The sequence below is a fragment of the Eubalaena glacialis genome, chromosome 15 (genome assembly GCF_028564815.1).
Source record: "Eubalaena glacialis isolate mEubGla1 chromosome 15, mEubGla1.1.hap2.+ XY, whole genome shotgun sequence".
Classification (NCBI taxonomy): domain Eukaryota; kingdom Metazoa; phylum Chordata; class Mammalia; order Artiodactyla; family Balaenidae; genus Eubalaena; species Eubalaena glacialis.
In genome coordinates this window covers 44,864,693-44,880,663 of record NC_083730.1, presented here as the reverse complement: position 1 = coordinate 44,880,663, position 15,971 = coordinate 44,864,693, and the positions used below count along the sequence as shown (strand labels likewise).

Sequence of the window (15,971 nt, the reverse complement as noted above, 5' to 3'; positions counted from 1 at the left end):
TTTCACAAGGAGATTCCATCCCAGATGGCTTCAATAGTAAATTCTATGAAACGTTTCATAAGGAATAATACCATTCTTACACAAAATCTTTCAGAAAGTAGAGGAAAGGGGGGCATGTGCCAACTCACCTAATGAGAAAGCACTGCACTGATACCAAAACCAGAAAGCTATATTACAAAAAAAATTTTTAAGGGAGAAAGTTATAGTGCCCACTTCGGTAACACATATGCTAAAATTGGAAAGATACAGAGAAAATTAGCATAGACCCTGCCCAGGGATGACACACAAATTCGTGAAGCGGTCCATATTTTTTCAACTCTACTTCAATAAAATTTTTTTTAAAAATAAAAGAAGTTACAAGCCAGTTGCATTAATTTATATTTAAAGGACACTTCCCTGAAACGCTATTTTATAATTGTCTCTTTGTTAAATATCCAGATTTGATGTCCTCAGGGCAATGCACCATGTAAAAGTATGGATGAGTGAAGGGCAGGTGAGAAAAGAAGAATCAATGGTTTTAGGAAATGGTATATATGGAAGTTTGTGGTCACGAAATTGATATCTTTAAAATTCTTGTTACCTCTGATGTCCTAATCTTGTAATCCTAAATTAGACTGCTAAGTAATGTCCAAGTATCTGCCCTGTTGCCTGAACAGTGTTCAAAGATTCTTTAGAAAGGAGATCTCGTCTCCAAGGACTCTCTTCATGCTCTGCCTTTTACTTAGCTTACAATTGTGTTTTATTTACCTTTCATTTCAATTAGGTTGTTTTTATTCACCAACTTAATAAGCATAGAGATCAGTTCATTTTAAAAATCTCCATTATAATTTTATCTTGAAATATTTATTATAGTTGTTATTGTTAGTTCATTTAGGCATGAGAACTCTGTTCCCCGTCCGATTAAATGATTATCTGATCTTGTTGTTAGAACATTGGAGCATCTGCCTCCAATAAAAGTTCCGTGCAAAGTACTCATCACAGTTCCTTAAGGATAAAGTGGAACTTAAGCAAGTCGGAAAGAATAGGTTGTTTAGTATTTTTACGCTTGCCTGCTAACAAGTATTTAATTATGGCAAAATTTGTCTGAAAATTGCTTTTATTATAATATACAACCTAGTTTAAAATTTGTGTGAGAAATCCCTAAAGCTCTCACCTACCTCGGATTATTGAAGAATGCCACAATTATAGACGGACGGCTCAGGTGACAGCAATACTTCCTTAAAATCGGAAGTAAGAAATCCGATTATTTTTTTTACTCCTTTCTTTCTTCTCCTTTGTATTCCTTCTCCTTTCTTCCAATAACACAGATATTTCAAAGTATCCATAGAGATATTCCCATGTATTTAATCCCTACTAAATAGCTTCTTGATGACTTTTCTGGCTCTGAACAACCTCCTAAAAAATACAGCATTTTGGTCATTCATAGCTGGGCCATCTCTGCAGTGTTATAGTAGTCTAAAAATATACCAATATTTTTGTTAATTTAATTTAATTTTTAAAATATTTAAGCATTAGTAAAATCAATTTTTAAATGTTGATTAATTGCACTGATTTTTCAATACCTCATGTGCAGTGATGCTGCTTCTTCAAGTAGAAATCAAGAATATTTCTTTACGTAAGAACACATGCCACATCTATTTCTTCTTTGAAAATGCACCCTTAGCTGCCAGCAGAAGTTCCTCAGGGGTTTTAAAATCATCAATCAGTTTCACAGCTGGAGAGAAAGTACTTTCTTAGAGAAGTTTTACCTATAAGGAGAATAGGCTTTGTCATTTTCAAAGGCACACAATGAGTTAAATTTAAGAAATGCCAAGAAATAGCTTTTCACTCACAACTGACTTTATTTGAAGAGAAAAAGAATAGAGTAGGTATAGTGACTAAACACTTTACATCCCAGGTACTCTCCGGAAGCACACAGTGAACTGTGGTGATGGCCACTGGACAGGCTGTCTCTGGGGGACACTGCCCCTCCAATCCTGCAGAAAAGCCCTGATGTACCAGTGCTTAGACAAAAGCACTTTATGACTCCTACTTCTCCCTGAATAAAAAGGTATTTCAGTCTCAGGTCTGAGTCTTGACAGAAAAAGAAATCTAAAATCTCAAGTGAAGCATTGCCCTTTACTTATTTTATAACTTGCGTTTTATTTACCTTTCACTTAAACTAGATTGTTTTCACTCACAAATGTAATAAACACAGAGATAATTTTATAAAGAGATCTAGATTATAATTTTACCTTCAAATATTTATTATAGTTATTACTAGTTTAAGCAGAACATGTAGTGAATTAATTATATCTTCTTGGCATTTTAAAGGAAAATATAGTTTTTAAAAAATGGATGATTATTTGACATATCTAATAAAGCTTGGTTCAGAGTAACTTTGTTTTTACCAGTATTTTAAATAGGATAATTTCCTTCCCTATGTCACTGTCACAATATTTTGATCAATATGCAGAAGAATCAAGGGATACTTTTAGTCAATTAAGATAAATGTAAGAATGTACTGATGAATAAAGCTTGTTCATTTTATATTGGTTCATACTTATGAAAGACAACTACTGTGCTGCATAACAGTCGAGCTATTGCTTTTTAAAAAGTTTATAAATCTGTGTGCAAAAGTGCATTCATCTATGTGGCTAAAACATGAAATAATAATTTGGTAATTAACGTTTAATTTCACTCAAAGAATTGTTTTAAATAAACCCCAGAGATTTCCCCGAAAAAAAAAGATCTATCAAACTTGGAAGCCAAAAGAATGCTTTATTTCTTTTGTAACTTTGAATACCTTCTATATCTGAAAATGGGATAAAATAGCACCAATTGTGAAGATGGATTAATGCTAATAAAATCTTTTGAAACCCTCGTTTATGTTGATTGTATAAATATAAAGTTATGACTAATAAGAACTCAAGTGTACTCTGAAAGAACAACTTGAGACTTACAGTTCTTTATTGCAAATAATTGCTCATATAATTTGTCTTGTGTTATTTGTTCTGACTGGCTTTAGTCTTTGAAATTATCCATTTTATCCAGAATTTATTTGCCAGGATTCTCTTTAAAATTCAAATGTGCTATAATTGTCATCATTTATTTAAATAGTTTACTTTTTCCATTAACAAAGAAAATATGGACTGAATTGGAAATAAAATTAGCTGATGATGAGTGAGCAGCCAGTGGGGAAGGGCAGGAAGAACAACGAGTGCTGTAAAGAAAGAGAAAGCCTTCATTGAGCATCTATATGAAATGATTCTGGCCACTTCATTTTTAACCCTCACAGACATGTTGTCAGATAATCATCAGTTTCCAGTTTCAAAAATAATGGGTCTGGGGATGAAGATTAGGTAACTTGCCCCAGAGCTATGACATGTAAAGCCAGGTCCAGCTGACTGCAAGGGCTATGAGATGAGTAAACACAAGATTTTGACTTTTCTGCAGAGTCCTGCAGAGATGAGCAAGGACCGTCTCCAATAAAATCTGTGAAGTGGACAGAATTTTGATTCAGTATCTCAAGGCTTTTTAATGCTTTATTTCCCGTACCATGCCCCAAATGTAAACATATCCGTTCTGACATTCACTCCAAGAGCCAGCAGAAATGCCTTCCCAGTCCTTCCTATTTCTTCCCGCCCTGTCCTCCACTATTCATTCATCTAATTGTTCATTCATTTATGTGTTCATCCATTCACCAAATATTGAGTGTTTACGATGTGCTAAGGACTGTTTTGGCACTGAGGCTACAAATGTGAACTAAAAGAACCCCATCCTTGCCTTCATGGAATTACCTCCTAATAGGATCTGAGAACAACTTTATGGAGATACTCTAATTACACAAATAATAAATATTTAAATTACAATCACCCCATTCTCCCCATCTCCATCATCAACCCAGTCAGTGTCATCTCTCAGGAAACATTCTGAAAACTCAAGTCAGATGTAAATCTCTAAATTTTATCCAACCACATTTTCATAAGAGTCTAGATACCACTTGAAAGTGCCAAGGGTAAGGGGTGGGGTGGGGAGGAGGGGAAGGAGAAGCACAGATGAGGAGGAGCCTCTAGAGTAGGGCAAGAAAGGCAGTAATAATCAAAGGAGCAAAAAGTGATAGAAAATGCATGGATAATTGGTCAGGGATGAAAGAAAAAGGCAGAAATAGAGATCACCTAGAGAAGTGGATTAAGGAAGAGTCCTGATTGGCAAAGTGAGCTATGTAACATCTGTCTCTCTGCAAGACTCTAAGCCCCTTGAGGGAGGAACTGGGCCTTTTTACCATTTCCATGTGCATCATCGCCGTGTCACCTAGCATTCTGTCTTGCACACAGTCTGCATACCATAATATTTGCTGAATGAAGGAAGAAAGGAAGGGAGAAATCCAACATATTGGCCTAATCTGACTTATTAGTTTTAAATACTGCATGGTGATAACCGATAGGCAAGTTGTTAAGTGCATATAGCTCCATGCCTTCTGACCATGCCACAGCAGCAGTGACTTGAGGGATCTGCTTGTGGCTTTCAGCTTTTTAGCCTATTTTCTGTGATAATGACAAAGTCCCTGAATTAGCCAGTGCTAAGATTTTTTAGCCATGGACTCAGCAGAGGAACATGAATGTCTATCATATGTAAATTTCATAAAGCCCATGTCTGACACAGGAATCTCTTGACTCTCTACACTGATTTCTCAGAACTTTCCTATGCCCAGCTGGATACGGTGCATTTAAGTCAGGCTGACCCACTCAAAGGCACACTAGCCTTGCTGGAAGTAATCCCTTTGGTACTCTCCCCTTTCCAACAGCCTCTACTTCCCTGTGCCAATCCAGTACACCCCTGAGTTCTGACCTTTTTACTTGGCCTCTTGTCTCAAGCCCCATGCTCAAGCATTGCACAGCACATAATTCAACTCTCATCCTTGGACTGTAGTACTCTCCTGAACTTGCCCTTCCGTTCTTCCTGCTCTTGGTTGCTCTGGATAACCCAATAATGTATAACCCAGTGCCTATTCCTGGAAGTGCATTTCAGCCATTGTGACCTGATATCCTGCTCAGACCTACTCTAACTCCTCAGGAAGAGGAATTAAACTCTCACATGCCTAGGCCTCTTTGAATTTCCTGCCTGTGTGGATGAATAGCTTGAATCTTGAATTTTGTTTGGATTCTACTGTTGGATTCTCTCACCATGTATTAAGCTCATCCCTGCCTTTGTGCTCAAATGCTCACTTTTTCCTCTTGCTCCCATTATCTCCTCAGGTTTGGCTTAACTCTTAGGTCAGCTTGAGAACAGGTGTCTGACTTTTCTCAGTCAGAATTTTTCGCCACCATGGAGTCTCTCTGCTTCTTAAACTTTCTGCCTTCACACCTTATGAAAATATCTAGAAAACCAATTGACTCTCAAGTTGAGTAGAGCTGGCCAATAGGATTTCTTGTACCTAAGAATTTCAGACTTCCCTCATCTATCCAGAAGTATTTAAGAAAACTTCAAATCAACCAAAGCAACATCTTTAGAAAATCTCTTAGATCTTGAGGATTCAACCTAATCCTCCCAGGAAAAATTTAGCAAAATATACAGAGTAGTTTCTACCATTTTAGAAGAATATGAATATGAGGTTTTAGCCTTAGAAAAGTGCTTGATAACTAGAGGAAGAAAGAGAAGCCCTGTGCTGTCTCTTCTCTCAGACGGTATCTTGTGATCCTCAGATTAAAAAAAGATATGAGAAATACCAGAAATTATCTCTTTCATGACTTTCAGTATTAGTGAGTCAAATGTTGGCCTGAATGTCTCTAACATCATTGTTGTCACTTCTCTCTCTCCGGGGATGCAGGAAATGGAAAAGAATTGACTCAGTGCAGCTGTTACTTATTTCAGTGAGGCTGGTACAAATTTATCAAAAATGTCTTCTAGTCCTAACTGGCATCAGAATTAAGATGTCTAAATACTTACCTGAAGGACTTTATCAATTAAGACATATTTGCTTAAAAAAGAAAAATAAATAAATGCAAATTTATCCAAAAGAATCTTTTATTTTGAATTCCAGAGTATCATCGTGCCAGTGGACAAGTTGCCATTTCTTCAATATATATATTTCTTTATTGCCTAAGGGGAATGTTATGTCTCCTTTTCCATTGAATAAATGCATATTTGGTTGTGTTTATATAAGAACAGAAGAACTTTGGGGCAGAAAAAAAGGAGGGACTCAAGGACAAGTGTGACTTTCTGACCTAAGATTTACAGTCTCTCCTTGATGTGGAGACAGTCATGCACGTAAATCTTTGAGCACTAAGAAGTGAATCTATTCCCTATGCTCTGTATTGGGGGGGGGGGGAAGAGAGCTCAGCAAGAACAGATGTGGCCATTCGCTCAGTTACCCAGTGAAAACAAGTAATTGCCATGGAAACTGGAGGATATCATGGGGTACACAAACTGACCTCTAAGGCTCAGCGTGCTTTATGCTATAGGAATTGCATATGTATACTTGCTTGTGATGTAGATTTCCTTCCTATGTGAGAGTACTACAGCGTTAAAATACTAATTTTTTCCTGCCTCTAATACCCTCTAGTTTTATTTTGATCTGAACCTGAACACACTGGAAAGAACATATAGTCCTTGATGTCAGAACTACAAAATATACTATTAAAAGATGTAAATAGATGGTGAACTACCATAAAAAGATGAAAGGACGCCTACTTACAAAGAACTCAGGGAATAAAAAGCTCAGGTTATGCTTGAGAGCATTTCAGCTTCCCTTTAAAATAGGTACACACTGATCCAAAGCTGTATTCTTAGTTGTATTTGTTTAATCCCTGTACCAACCACAGGTTCTTTCAGCTAGAAAAGCAACAACAAAACTGAATGGATAAATCGATTCCTGTAGCAAATGAATGTGTATGTATGGTGTAGATGCACTAAAGGTAAAAGTAAGTAGTTAAGCATATGCAATGTTTACTGCTCTTCCTGTTATAGGAATTTGTTGTAAACATATGACAAACATAATTACACTGTAATTATTCTGTGGTCAACATTCTCCATATTATGAACAATATTTAAAACTTAACTTTTGCACATGGAAACCTGGGATTAGTTCAGCCTTACTAGAGAATTTCTCTAAATGAGAGAACAATTTTCTAGGAGCTGAAATTGGTAAAACTTCTGCAAGTTAGATGTATTTCCAGTCCCTGCCACCTGCTGAGTGGAGTTGCCAGGAAGAGCAATGATGTGGTGTGTGTGCCCTTCTCACTTGTTTAAAGAGCCTAATTGAATCACGTTCTTACCTTCCCCCATTACAAAGAAAGTTGGTATTATCTAAAATCTGAGAACTGACTGTCCAATGTTACTCATTTCTGGAAGGAAAGGAAATATGCTAGTTAGGAATACCATTACCTTTAACTCTGAAAAGTGAAATTCATCTATTTGCTCTTGGAGCTGCTTTGACTGTGGTTCAGTGGAAACTACCCCAAACCAGTAATAAATAGGCATTGATTCTGGCTGCATGTCCCCATGGATACTGGGTTTTTGGTCACTACATTCTCTGGATTTTAGTTCCAGCCTGTGTAAAGCAAGAAAAAGATGATCTCTAAGGGTCCTTTCAGTGCCAAAACGTAGAAACTTTGGGAAACTAGTCCTTAATCAGTACCATATAGTTCCATATCTTTTAAGAATTCAAAGCTCATTGATGTCATTGATCAAAATAGCATAATAATTACAATTATTCCCAATGAGGACAGTTTTCCAAATACATTTTTCCTAAAAGTTAAATATTACTTCTCAACTTGAATATTAAATTAGAGTTATAAGTCAAGGAGAATTGGAACACAAATTATTGATATTATACTTCTTGGTCAATCAGAAGAGACATTATAATTAACATTTTTAATAGTTAACAAGTTATATATATATAATCAAAGTTAAAAGATAAGCAACATACTAAAAGATATTTGCAACATATTAAATAAAGATACTATTTAAATCTAGAATACATAAAGAACTCATGCAGATAAACAAGAAAAAGACAAAAGATGCAATAAAACATAAACAAGATATGAATAGGGAAGTCACAAAAGAGAAGGTCTGAGTATCAGAAACAGTGCAACTAATACCATAAGAAAATCTCTCACTCATTATGCTGATAAATGTTATATGTCTACCATCATTATATATTGACTAATAAATAAGGAAACTGAAACTTCATTCAGAGCTTGTGGAAGTGTGCATTGGTATAACCACGTTGTTCAACACTTTAAGGGAATCTAGTCACGTTGGAAATATCCATACCCTACAACACAACAAGTGTCATGATGTCTACCCTAATAGAAAAATACCTCCAACAAGGTCATAAAGAGACATATACAAAGTTGTTCACTGAAAAATTGTCTATAACAGCAAAAAAAAATGGCTGTCAGTACAGAAATGGGTTTAAAAATGTAGAAGATTAGCAGAATGGAATAGTGTACAGTAGTAAATTAAATAAAACAAGTCTATACTTTGGCAAGGATAAATTTTTGAAAAGCCAGTAGCAGAGTGATTAAATAATAGCCATTTATATAAAATTTTTGAAACAGCTACAAATTGTATTTTATTCATTGATGCACGTATATATATGTTGAAATATAAAATAAGAACTGATAGAACATATATCAAATTTATAATAGTGAAGAGTGGAAGGAATGGGAATGGTAGACAATGGAAATTTTTTTGACAATGGAAATTTTAATTGTACTTATAATTTTTCTTTTATTAAAATTTATGAAGCAAATAACACAAAATGCTAGTGTTTATTAATTTCTATATGTAATTGTCTATGATATCTCTGTGTACTTTTCTCTATTTTTAATTTTTTCAAAAATAATTTTGGAAATTTGTGGTATATAAGAACATCTAAGTACTTATATACTTTGAAGTAAGTATGAATATTTAGGAATCTAAAAATATACTTGATTGAATCAGTCATAGAATCTGTGCTAAATTCTTATGTATTTGTTGATACTATTAGTTTTTGATCATACAAGTGACAACAAAAACTAAATGAACACATTGCCCCTTTACTTAATTTAATGCAGGATAGAATGAGTTCATTCAACAGAATTAATGAGAATTAAGCATTAGCATGAGATACAAAATCTAAAGAGTGCCAAGAAAGTGTCAGAATTCTCAACTGCACTGAGATGGGAGAGGAGCTATAGGATAATCTTCCACATATTTGCACATTAGAAGAGCACCTACAACCTGAAGGACCAAAGAATTAGTGTTCTGATAAATGAATATTTCAGATTTTTATAGTATTTCAAACTTAAAGAAGTGATAGATGTGTAACATTTACATTGTCTAAGAAAATGTAGAGAGAAACATTGCGGTCCTTTGTAGGGTATTCGGAAATTAAAACAGCAAATGTTACAGTTGTAATTTATATATTAAAACAGTGAAAATTACAGCATTTCTTGGATGTTATTCCCTTCAAAATAATCTGAATAATGTACCTTTAAAAAGCAAGGAAACAATTACCTGTACTTTGTGAAGAATGATAAACAAAATGACAAGAGGTGGGTGGAAGCCCAGAAGATAGCTTTAAACCTTTCTGGCTTTAAGAACTTACCTTCAAGAAGTTATAAACCATTAAGTAAGCAAGGGGGGAAAAGTCCAGCAGATCCTGTCAATAGGACAAGGTTTTTACTTTCCTGATTATCTGAAACCAGAACCGATCATCTTATTTATCATGTCGGTAAGAGTTTCTCCGAATAAGAGTAGTCCATTTACAAAAAGTGTACTTATCTGTGAAGGAGCCTGTTTTCAAATATGGATCTTAAAAGAGTACATATAAGGTTTCCATAATTGGAGCCAGCCCGTGTGTGACAGAGGAACCAGGATAAAACTCAGAGAGCAAAAATTAGTAGGGTTAGAAAAAGAGAGAAGCTGGGAAATAAAAATTAAGTTGGGATAAAATAGAGAGAGGTGGCTTGGGAAAGAATCCAAGCAGGGAAGAAAGAAGTAAAATATCTGGGAAAAGAGAAAGGAAAAAAGGTCCAATAAACCTGGGCTTTGTTGACTTTATAAGTAATTGTGGAAACTGTCTTGTCTTAAATGGATGTAACTAATATTTGGGAAGAGCCCGATCTTCTGCTAATCACCCGTGCAGCGGAGTACTTTTTTCTAAATTAATCTCCAAATACTTGGGAGCTAGTGAGTTAAACTACATTCTGAAGAATAGGAAAAAGAGGATTTCACTGTTCATTATAGGACTTAAATTTAACCTAAAGAGACACCCCTCACATAAAAGTGTTAGACCAGGGATTCAAGCAGAAATTTCTGTAAGGATACTCTCACCCTTTATTAGCTACAAAATAAACATGTCTCTAAAAGCCCTAAAATTCAAATCTACTTGTGCTGTGTTTAAAGTAGAATTAAATGTAGTTGAAGTCATTCAGAAGTCTTAGAGGATTCAGGTAACTTTTTCACAATAGAATGAGTTTATTCCATCATAGAAGTTAACAGTAAAAGGTAAATAATATTTGAAGATTTTGGTTAACATAGGAGAAAAAAATCAGGAAAAAATCATTCCAGATAAGGAAAGAATGTCAAGAAATAAAATTGCCTACATCTCTTTCTAGAATTTTATTCATTAAACCAATAGGGGGAAAAAGTCCTTCCACGTTAAAGATACTTGTTCTAAGACAGTGATTTTCAAACTTGAGCCTGCATCAACATCAACTGGAGAGCTTATTAAAACATAGATTCCTGGGTTCCACCCCTAGAATTTCTAGTTCAGTAGATGCCGGGTGGGGTGGAGAATCTATTCCCATGTGCTGCTGCTTCTGCCCCAGGGACCTCTCTTTGAAAACCATTGATGTGTGCGATGCACATAGTTAAACATGGTCAATTTTGTAACGGAAATTCTAAGAATTTTACCTAGATATATTAACAGAATTTTGTTTTTTCTGTTTCTAGCCTTCTACTTTTTGGTGGTGATAGTGCAGGGAACCAGAGGGACACCTAGACAGAATATCTGAAGAGTAAGATAATTCTCCTCATTGAAGGTTATTTCTCAATAATTTAACACAAAACATTCTACATTTCCCTGGTCTTAAACTGGTTATGGATTAGGTGAAAAATATCAAGTGATCCAGGTAAAATACAAAATCTAAATCCAAAAGTATATTCTCCACTCCCCCTTCTCCAAATGCTACCCTTCAGACCCTTGGAAATTAACGGCGACTTTCAACCAGTAATGTGCTGGGGCTGAATCACATCGGCCCATGAGAGCTGATTGGGCACATCTCTTCCCAACTCTGAGTTCAGTGATAACCATGTCAGAAGTTTGAAATTGGCCATGGTGAGAATATTTACAGAACAGAGATGGCAAACCCTACAAATCAGGATTTCTGGTTTCCTAGAGAGCCAATTGTTAAACATTTGCCAGCACAGGACTTCTTGCATCTCAACACAATAGTACAGCATGTGTTTGTGGCAAGTCAACAAGTTTCTGGACTGATTGTCCAGAGGGTGTCCCTGTTCCTTATCTGTGTTCAAAAGAGTTCATAATATTTGGCGAAAGTACATATGCACTCCAACTAATGCACTGCTGAGCCCTGCCCAGTGGTGCTAGAAATATCAGGAAAACTCTCCCCTGAAGCATTCGTTGATTCATCAAAGGGATGGTAGACTATCTAAATTAAAGAAACCAACGCCAGATGTTTGTTTTATGCGTGTAGCAACAGTTTATCTCCAGACCATTTAATGAATCAACTTTATTTTACACAGAAGCACTTTAGTTTATAGGAAAAGCTCAGCAATACCAGCAATATGATCTTATGTCCTTAACCTCTTTTAGATCCTTTGTTTTCCTATCTTTAAAACAGAAAAGAAAATCCCTTCTTTGTTTATCTTGAAGATTTGTTGTAGGAATCAAGTGATAATATACATAAAATGTTATGTAAACTTTAAATCAATATGCAGATATTTAGTGTGAGAGGTATTTCTTAAAAGTAGGAAAGATAGCCATGCAATTCCTCTTAATTCTAATTGACATTTTGAAAACAACACAAGTATTCCTATAGGTAATATAAGTAAAAAATACTGCTTTTTCTACTTTACTATTTGGATACATCCATTATTAAAGTTACATAGTAACATCATGTGCTAATTATATATGGTTTACGTGAAATCATCCTGGATCAAAATAGAAATAGATAAAATAAATTTGTCAATCCAATATTCACGGAGATAAGACATAGAAGGAAGGGATTAATGACAGGAGTGACATTTTCAACTTGAAGAATCTCAAGATACTTTGTAAACAAGAAAATTACTCACACCTTACAGTATTTATTGTGTTTATTCTCTTACAATTTGCCTCATTCAATGAAATAAGCCACTTACTTAACTTCCTAGTGCACTTCATTAAATTAACTCTAAAATATCTTGTTAGAGGTAATTTAGCCAACAAAAAAGCTCAATATTGTATTCATTAACAACCATTTAGTCAAAGAGACTGTGGTGGATTTACCCATAGGCTCGTCCAGAATGTGTAGTAAAACTTCAAAGACAGAGCAGTAAATTGATTAGGGGATGAGGGAAAGAAATTTGTTTTTAAAACCTGAATCACCTAGCCAATTAGCATAAAGTCAGGCTGTGGATATGACTTTTGCAGTCAAACGATTCTTAATTCAATTTGCCAAAAGACAATTTTGCCTAAGGCTCTGACTTTACAGCTATACTCTGTATTCTGAATTTACAGCTACACTCAAATATAATTCAAATAGTGGAAATGTATGTTTTCTTTTAAACTACCACATGAATGATTCTATATGAAAGGCATAATTATGACAAGGAAGTTTCAGAAATAAAGTGAATAATTGCTCTGATACTTCTAGACAGTCACTATGATGCTATCGACGATTCTTTATATATTAGGGACACTAGCCTTTAGCTATGCTGTACATTTAAATTTTTCTCCAGTTTGTCGTTTTTCCTTTTTCTTTTTTTTTTTTTACATTTGCTTTATTGTGTTTCCATCATCCAAAAGTTTGGCTTTTTCTAGTATAGTAGAATTCAGCAATTTTTCAATTTTACATCTGGATTTTGAGTCATATTTAGAAAGCCTTTTCTACACCCAGGTTTTTGAGGAATTTACACATCTTGTCTTTTTCTATTTGTATACATTTTTTATATGTAAGTCCCTGACCCATTTGGAGTTTTTTCTTACATATGGTGTCTGACATGGAGCATCATCTCCATCCTTTTTAAAATGGCTAGCCAATGATCTCAGCACCATTTAAGAAAAAGCCTATCTTTGCCCAGTGATTTGTGATGCCGTCTTTATTATGCACTCAATTTCCATATGTAACTTGGTCTGTTTCTGAAATTTCTGTTATCCACTGGTCTATATCTATTTATGGGCCAATACTATACTGCTTTCATTATAGAGGCTATTTTATGTCTTAATATTTTGTGAGTCTGTTATAGTTTCTCTTTTTCTATTTTTTCCTAGTTATTCTTGCATGATTATTTTTTCACATGAAATTTAATATCAAGTTTTCTAGCTGCATAAAACTAGTTTATTGGTACTTTATTGAACTGTATAAGATTTACAAATTACTTTTGGGAGAACTGACATCTTTATGATGTTGACTTCTGTTGAAGAACAGGAATGTGTTTTCTTTGTACAAATCTACATTTGTGTCTTTTAGGAATATTTCAAGTTTTTCTTCATGTTGGTTTTGCTCATTTTCTAAGTTAATTTCCAAGTATTTTAATTTTCTTTAATGATTGAAAGTGAGGTGTTTGCTAACATTTATTTTCTAATTGGTTATTAACATGTATGAAAATTACTGATTTTTGAATATCAGTTGTATACCCTGCTACCTTACTCATTTTTTTTGTTTGACAATATTATAATTGATTCTCTCATGTTTTCTAGGTGTACTATTGTATCTTTTGCTAATAGAAAATTATTACTTCTTTTCTAATTCAGACGTCTCTAATTGATTTCTTTTATCAAGTTGCCTTAGGTAATACCTCCAGTACAGTGCTAAATAACTAAATAATAGAAAGACAATAGAGGGGAGAGTGGAACTATTTCTCTTCTCCTAACATATATCTATATCTATATTTATATCTATATTTATGTAAATAACCAACCTTGCATTCCTGAAATAAATATCACTTACTTTTCATTATATAGTGGGTAATGAATATTCTATTTACTGGTTTGTAACTTTTTGCACTATCTTTATTTGGTTTAATTATTGATTTTAAACTAGCTTCAAAAAAAAGTTGGGGCATTTTTCTTCATTTACTCCACTCAAAACATTTTATTTTGCATTGTGGTTATCTGTTCTTTAGAGGTTTGTAGGTTTCTTTTGGCAAACTAACTGGGCCTGGTGCTTTATTGTAGAGTAGTTCCTTAGTAACTTTTAAGATGTCTTCTACAAAAATTAATGTTCTAAGCTTTTTATCTCTAAAAGATCAGTTTTGGTAAAAGTTATTTTCCTGAATGTATTAACTTACACTAGGCTTTTAAATTTATTTGCATAGAGGTTTTTAAAGTAGCCTCTTCAATATTTTTTTAAACAGTTCTTCTGTTTCAATGTTATTACCTTTATGCCATTTCTTACTTTGTATGTCTGTGTTTTCTTCACTTTCTTTATTAATTAGGTAGAAGTCTAGCACCATTAGGTAGAAGTTCATTAAATTAGGTAAATATTCTGTTGTTTTTTCAAAGAACCACTATATTTATTATAGTTAAAGCTATCACTTTTTGTGCTTTATCACATTAAGTTCTTTTTTAAAAATACACTTTATTAAGGTATGATTGACATACAAAAGGTGTACATATTTAATACATACAAGTTAATGATTTGGAGATGCATATACACAATGAAACCATCACAATCTTTGTCATAAATATATCCATCACCTATATAAAGTTCCTCTTGCCCTCTTTATTTGTTGTTATTATTATTTTTGTGATAAAAGCACTGAACCTAAGGTATACCCTTTAAGCAAATTTTTTAAGTTGTAAAAAATTAATAGACAGAAACCTCAGTTAAATAGAGTTCAGATCAGAAGAGATCTGAAAGGGGAGATCAGAAAGGGGAGCTCTCACATCCTGCAATGATAACAGAGCCCAACAGAAGAAGAAAGACTCCTCCTCCTTCCTGGCAAGGATTCGGCCAATGAAAAGCCATGGACCCTTTATTTACTATTGTCATCCCAACTTCCTTTTACCCTCTATAAAAGTGTTCTCCTTCCCTTGCTGTGTGGCAACTAACATGTAGCTTGTCATCACTGCAGATCCCAAATTGTATTCAATAATTCTCTGCTGATCCCAAATAAACTCATCTTTGCTAGAGAAATATCTGGCAGACTCTTTGTTTTAGGTCAACATTTGGTGGCCCCTGCAAGGACGGGAGAAGACCCCCAACAACTCCGAGACCAGTGAGCAAACAGGTGTGGCACTCAAAATTGAGCCCTCTCTTGCTCACCACTTTTCTCTTTGACCCTGGATTTTGAAGGTAGCTCTTTCTTTTGGATCCAAGCTCCACCCTCTTTGCTTCTGGAGCTCTCCAAGTTTTACTTGGGATCTATTTTAAGATTTTATCTTTCTAGTTAAGGCCTTGTTCCATATGCAAGTATTCATTTGGCACCTTAGTCTGATTTTGAGATCAGACTGTTTCAACCAAAGCTGGCTGAAAATGCCTTTTTTGCTGTTTGCTTCTGGAGCAGGGGCTGCTTCTCTGAATCTGTGCCAGTTTTTCAGCCTTTGGCCTATTCTCTTGGAAGGGGCTGTTCTCTGCAAACTGGCTAAAAAAGCCTTTGGCCTGACTTCCCCCAGACCAAGCTGTCTCTTTAGAACTGGCTGGGATTAGCTTGTTTGAATTGAGCTGTTTGAGCTGTAAACTGTTTGAGCTATTTGAAAATTGTTCTTTACTCTAGAGAAAAATCTCTGAGAAAAGAGATCACAGTTATATAAATATTTTAAGGGTGCCCCCCTA

General features: G+C 34.7%; 1 non-coding gene across 1 annotated transcript; it reads left to right on the top strand.

Annotated features, from left to right (window-relative positions):
• The first annotated feature begins 205 nt into the window (after positions 1 to 205).
• LOC133076050 (U6 spliceosomal RNA) lies at positions 206 to 312 on the top strand. Its single transcript, XR_009697468.1, has one exon. It is a non-coding gene; the product is annotated as a U6 spliceosomal RNA (small nuclear RNA).
• The last annotated feature ends 15,659 nt before the right edge of the window (positions 313 to 15,971 follow it).